The sequence below is a fragment of the Cyanistes caeruleus genome, chromosome 3, assembly GCF_971803275.1.
Source record: "Cyanistes caeruleus chromosome 3, bCyaCae1.hap1.1, whole genome shotgun sequence".
In the NCBI taxonomy this organism is placed as follows: Eukaryota; Metazoa; Chordata; class Aves; order Passeriformes; family Paridae; genus Cyanistes; species Cyanistes caeruleus.
Genome location: NC_141703.1, coordinates 12,378,694 through 12,385,587, shown reverse-complemented (window position 1 = coordinate 12,385,587; position 6,894 = coordinate 12,378,694). Strand labels below are relative to the sequence as shown.

The following is a 6,894-nucleotide window of genomic DNA, read 5'->3' as shown; positions in this document are numbered from 1 at the left end:
TTAGCATATGAAATTAGCTCTTCTTTAGATTCAAGCATCAACTACTTGAATTTAAAATGGAATAATTCTATATCCAACTGAGTACTAAGGAAAACAATTAGAGTTATGATTCCAAATAAGTATATTTTTAGTTATTTTTTTCATATCATGCTTTTCAGTTTAAACAGACATTTCTAGATCACATTTAACTCCATTAACTTCTAGAAAAATAGGATTTTTTTTTTTTTTTCTTTTTTTCTCTTACTCATTTCCTGTTCATCATTAAATGCTGTGTTGTTCTTCCTAATGCTGGCATAAGGAAGGCACAGTTTTGTAAGGCACAACACTTAATCCAGGTCAGGCACAGGCATTGTTATACACTGACTGTGCCTTAAGCATCAGTGGTATTCAGTATTCTCAGCTGGTCATCCACCCAGGTAATGACAAGTTGTTAGCTTTTACCCCCAGACAGGAGTGGGTATGGTCTGTCTGGCAGCCTTGAGTGAAAGTCCAGCTCTCAGGGAGAGGAGGTGGGAATCCATCCTGGCTACAAATATTTTGTGATATATTTGAAGGGCTTTGTAATGCTATGTCATGTTCAGGTATTGGTTGTTCTCTCTCTTTCATGATGTAAGTCCACATGCATCACCCTCTAATGGAAAAAAAACAGGAAGAAAGCAAGGAAAACTAATCTGCAATAGTATATTTCATACTTTGAGACCATAAACAAGTTGAATTACAATTGCAATTGCCCTAAACATATTTTGTATCAATCACTATCAGGCTTTCATAAAACCTGATGTACTACTAAAAAATTATAAAATATTAAACTTCTTTCCCTGTTTACAACCTTTTTTTCAATAACAAAAATCACACTGTTAGGAAATATATAATAAAGGAATTAAAACTGAGAGATTGAAGATATTCTACTCTGTCATCTTGCTAACACAAATAAATGTTTAGTTCAACAAAGAATTTTGTGGGAGAGAGACAGCCCAAGAGCAAGGAAGAATCTGTAAATAGTACACAGATACAAAATCCAGGGATGTAAAATAGAGTGGGGATTCTTCTCTGATAGGTGCACTGATAATGCATCTAATTGCATTCTAAAGACACACAGAAAAGATGAGTTAATTAGATATTTTGATACAATTTTATACTACAAGTTATAAATTCATACTAGACTGATCATTACATAGGTAAATGTGACAAAGGAGAAGAGGAAATTTCTTAAAAAGAACAAAACACTCAATGTGATGAGCTAGCAAAATATAGAGATATCTCTGGGTACAGCTTCTGCTAATGACTCTTTCTTGAGGCTTGGTTTTTCTCTTGGAGCTATGCAGCAAGGATCCAGAGGCAACAACCATTGCACAGTGTGGTCTCAAGAGAACAGCTGAAATCCAAATTCTTGGGAATGGCATGTCATCCAAGTGTTTAAATAAAGCATTTCAGACATGTATGGATTCAGCTTGCTTCATCACTGCTATAAAAGGGTGATGTAGACTGGATTTCCAAAGGAGTTTTGGAGGAAGCAATACTTTTTAAAAAGTCAGGTTTTAAACTTCCTGGACTCTATTGCCTAGGAAACAATATTTTCCAACAGGACTTTTATGCTTTTCATAGGATAGGTGGTTTTGGACAGCAGAGCAGTTTTGTTAGTGCATGTTGGGCTTGATCTTGTGATAAGTTGAATAATATGTTAAACAATATTTAACAACAGGATTTTTCTTAACTCCTCCTGCCCTTTATGAAAAATGCCAGATCATTTGAAAATCCTATTAAAAATAATCTAAAAATCCTGCTAAAATTGGCCATTGGCATCTGCCCATTTTTCATGGGCCCATATGGAGCTAATTCAAGTGGGATACATCTCCTTTTTCAAGTGAAGCCAGTACTACATATCTACACTGATCAGAATAAGAGCACAAAAATATTGTATTTAGACAAAGTTCAGTTATCTGGCTGCTTCTTGAGATGAAGTAAATTCCTCTCATAATTTTTCAGCTATCCTTTATGTGCTTGGTCAAATCTGAGTAGCCCATTAAGCTAAGGATCTATCCTGCATTTACAATGGAAACTGGAAAATGAGCTAGTCTTTTTTTAAAATACATAACGTAGACCTAACCAAATCATAAGTGTTTCCTTTATCTTTACAGAACTAAAATTATTAACTCAACAATGTACTGCAAGAGTATCTCAACAATGTTACTCTGTTGGCTACTGGGAATTAGCACATCTTTTAAAAATTTGATAATTTGTACTTTCAGATTTCAGCACAGAGCTTTTCAGCTAAAGATGATTTTCAGCCCTTTTTAATAACACATTATTTATTTTAATCACTGAAATATTTTTAATTATGCTATGAAAAAGTCTAGAATGACAACAATAATAGACATTTTAAATACAACCTGAACTAGAAATATTTTTTCCTTATATTGACATAAAAATGTTCAGAAAGTAGTTCTAAGTAGAAAGATAAATAAAACAAAGCAACCTGTTTCTGAGATTTTATTTTTCTGCTTCATTCTGCTCCCAAATCAAAAATAAATCCTGATGTCAGGTGGGTCAAATCTCCTGTGAATTAACTGGATTTTCTGCTAAGGAATTCACCTCAAGAGATTTCTGGCCATCATTATTATGTAAAAATCTTGTCACACCTTACTTACTCGAACCTTTCAAAAGCATGCATGGTGCGGTGGGGAAAGGTGGGGAAGAAAGGGAAGAGCACTATGGAAAAGGAGGACACAACACACTGACCTTTGTAGGACAGGAGTGCAACAACACAAACTCAGGGCATATTTTGGCCTTCACAAGAAAGCAGCTTTCCCTTCATCCAGGGTTCTGGATGTACAATGTGTTGTTTTCTCTTTTTCCTGCATTTCAGCTCATAACGTTGCAAAAACAGATCTGTGAATGGAAAAATAGATACATTAAATGGAGTTCCTGTGATTTCCTTAGTACAAACAGTGGCAAAATAAATCTTGGTACACTATGCAGCAATTAAGCTGCATATGTATTTTTTTATCCCCTCAAGATATGCAGCATACTTGAACTTATGAAAAAATCTAAAATGGTTAATTTAAAATATATCGGAAATTTTTTTCTGTGCATTATTTTATTCTCTGTTGCATTTTGTCTGGTGGGTTTTCTTAAAACAAGGAACTGCAAAATGATCTCTTAATAATTATAATAACTGTAACAACAGCTAGTCTTATATTTCTTCCCCACCAAGATCCTGAGGTACATTAAGAACAGATGTACCAAAAAAAGACTTATGATCCTCAAGTGTGAGGTGTACACACTGCTGCCACATTAATTAAACATAAATTTGTTCTCAAACAGTGAATGAAGAAACATGACAACAGAAGCAGAAAATGCTGAGGACGTTGTCATCAGCTGAGAAAGGAACCTGACAAGGATAGTCCTGAGAAAGAAACTGTGGTGGCATTGACAAAGGCAAGGCAGGTTTAAGCACACGGATGTCACTGCTGGCAGCACAGGCAGGCAATGACACTTACTGGATGTGAAAGGGCTCTGCTTATGATCGCAGAGACAGGGTGGAAGTGACTGGGCAGGTTGCCTCTTCGCTATCACCCCACCTTCAGCCAGACTGCTGTGCTACAGCAAGGTTTTGAACCAAGGGAAAACAAAAAAGAGGGGTGGGGAGGAAGAGTATCCAGTAGCTGCAGAGAGAAGAGAAACAGTGGGTGATTACTAGAGCTGACATTTATCACAAGGAATAGTTTAGAGCCAAAGCTTCGTCCTGATTGCTCTGGTTTCCTCAATTTCCACTAAAATAAGTGATATGTGATATATGGAAAAGACACCTTCATTAAAAAGATATTGTAATTCACCATCATTTCACTAATTAGCTCACTTGTGGCTTTCAGTGCTCTTCAAGTTCTGGTCATAATATTCTTACTAATTGTTGACTGCAAACAGAATAAAGTTATCAGCTTGCATAAGGATTCCCAGAGAGAAGAATATTTGTTTTCTGTGATAGATCCAAGGTGTTTTTCTATAACATCATTTGTCTTTGGTATAAGAAAGAATGGAATATCTTAACGTGGTGAGATGTGATGATGTAAGGATTGTGTTTATTATCACATAATTAATAATATAAATAATCACATATGTTATATGTTTATTAAATAAATAATCACATATATTACACATAGTAATGTTATACATATATTTTCACCTTCCTGATATTTTCCGTGGAAATAAATTACTCTGATTTTTAATCTGTTTATTTGTTTATTTTTTACTATTTGGGTCAAACAATCATCTTACAGAGAGTTAAATTCCATTCAAATTCTGGCTTTCTGTATTACAAATAGTTTTTTTGGATACTGTAGGTTTCGTTTTTTAACTGTTCTGTTCTGCTGCTGGAAACAGCTGCATGGGAGAATTCATCAGTATTTGAAACAGCACTTATTTTCTTGATATGTGTGGAAAACACAAGATGGTTCCAAGTGTTACTTGTTCAGAACTATTTGTGGGCACTGTTGGAGAGCCCCAGGTCACAGCCTGGGCAGAGGCTGTGTTGTGTTGTGTTGTCCCTAACACAACTTTACTACTCTGCTACACACAGGTTTCCCCTACCCATGTCTCTGAAGATGTTTCTTTTGTTTCTCTGTCCTGCTTTCTGCTCCTCTTTAGATCCATACTGAAGACACCTTCTACACCATAACAGTCTTTCCTCTTTCTAACTAGTTTCTGTCTTCTGTGGTTCACCAAACTCCTAATATAACAATGAAAGCATAAACCACTATTTTTCTTCCCTGCTCAGATCTCTCCAACTTTCCTTTCTCCTCAAAATCTAAAGTTCTATCTTTTTGGAAAAATATAGACACACTCTGCTTGTTCATTTATTTGAAGATTCCAGCTCCCACACAACTGGCACACTTAACTGGACAGAGCCTTTAAAAATTCAAAAAGAACGGGATCTAGAGCTGCTCTTTCTAAAGATGTAGGCCCAGTAAAACTCAGACACCTCATGTGGATCAAAACTTGTTCTTATATAAGTAGGGTTACATTTGTTTCAAAATTAGAAAAAAAAAAAAAGAAACAAAATTAATTTATCTTTTTTGCAAATTATCCTAAAATCTTTTAAGGTACTTCTGTTGAAACAGTATTTCCCTTACAATCTAATTTCTAGAGAAATGGTAAGAACAGACTAAAAATTAAATCTCTCTTTACTTTTTTAACTCATAGAGGCATTTCCATTCCCCATTAGAAAACTGATATACATTCTGATGAAAGAGCATTATGTTCATCACTTCTAAATGTAACATTTTCTCCGAGATTCTTTTTCTGAGCTCACTTTCCCTATAATTATTCAACTAGCATAGTTCCTCAGAAAGAGAGCAGATGGATTAAATAAGCAAGCTGATTGAAAGAAATGGATTATATAATAAAGTATAAATGCATATTGGACTTAAATAACGAGAACAATTTGCTTTCAAATTGCAGTGTTTTTTTTCATCAAAGGCAAAATAAAGTCTTAAATATTTCTTTTCTGAACCTTGTAGACAAAAGATCTACAACTGTTCTCCACGGGACATCAGATATAAACAATACAAATTAACCACGAGTCTTATTTTAAATTAACAGCTAAAACTGTTATAACTATTATAACTGTTATAACTGAGCTTTAGTTCATTTAAACAAACACATATTCTAAAATACACAACTGATATTTTGAAATGGTAAAGCACAGATTGTATACTGTTTGCCTCATTATAAAATAATTACCAAAAATTAAGTTCTACTAAATCTTTTCAAAGTTCTTTAGTAAATTATATTTTATTAAACATTATTGTTTTGATGATCTTGTCAAAGGGTTACTGAAGTATGAAGGGAATGACATCTGTTAGAGTTCTTACATGAGTAAGGAATAATGATCCCTCCAACCCACTTGGTAACCTACAAGCTTTATTAGAAGGCAGTTTAGGAGATTAAGACTATTCAGATCTTTCAGAAATACAGAATGAAGAAGCATCAGCAACACCCTCATTGAAATAGATGAGTATTCAATAATTTTGTGTTCCCAAGTACGAGGATTCCTTTGTGTGTGAGGTTATGATCAAGCATTCACTGTCATGGGTCAGTGGCTGCCATCTGAAATGCTGATTTGATTTTTCCATAACATTGGAGCTATTGCAGCAGATTATCCTTAGGGCTGATACTTCTGTCCCTTGTTCTTTTCCCAGAACAAACTTTGCAAATGCAAATGTGTAAAAAAAGCCAGCTAGTGAAGTATAAGCCTTTAACATTATTTCAAAGCAGAAATTACTTCATAAAATGGTAGAAAAAGCTCTCAATGAAGATAAAAATAATAAAGAAAAATTCTTTGAAGAAGGATTTCAGTGGGCATCAGCCACAAATTCCATGCTTACCAGATAATAATATTTAGAAACTAAACAGGGTGTCACCTGTTGTTAACTGAAGGTTTCCTGAATCTCCAGCTTTCTGCTCATTATCATCTTTGCTATTTCCTGCCTAGATGACATTTGGAGCCAGCAGGTAAGTGTTCTGACAAGTCACACAAGCAAATATTCCTCAGCATCATCCTTCTGAAAACGCTCCTGCAGAGCTCCTCCTCACTCTTAATGAACCCTCTCAAAACAACCTCTGAGTTCTGGATCTGGAGCAAAGGATGGAAGGTGTCGTCTGGAAACCCACCAGGTGTGAAGAAGGGGAAGGTCAGATACAGCTGCTTTTCTTTTTGGTTTACTCCTTTTCTAAGCAAGTCATCTTTTTCTAAGCTGTAGATTACCTAACATAAAAGACACTTCTATTTTCTTCCTCATGAACATGTATAAGTCCCTATTGGAAAAGTAATAATTTATAGTAGTTTGTAATTTTGCCTTCATAAAATTTGCAAACTTACAAAACACTTAGTTCTGG

The 6,894-nt window shown here is 34.8% G+C and overlaps 1 long non-coding RNA gene across 1 annotated transcript; it reads right to left on the bottom strand.

The window, feature by feature from the left end:
* Nucleotides 1-667: 667 nt before the first annotated feature.
* Nucleotides 668-6,584, bottom strand: LOC147653957 (uncharacterized). Its single transcript, XR_015285376.1, has 3 exons — nt 6,420-6,584; nt 3,501-3,665; nt 668-2,889 (listed from the first exon to the last, which is right to left on the bottom strand). It is a non-coding gene; the product is annotated as an uncharacterized LOC147653957 (long non-coding RNA).
* Nucleotides 6,585-6,894: the final 310 nt, after the last annotated feature.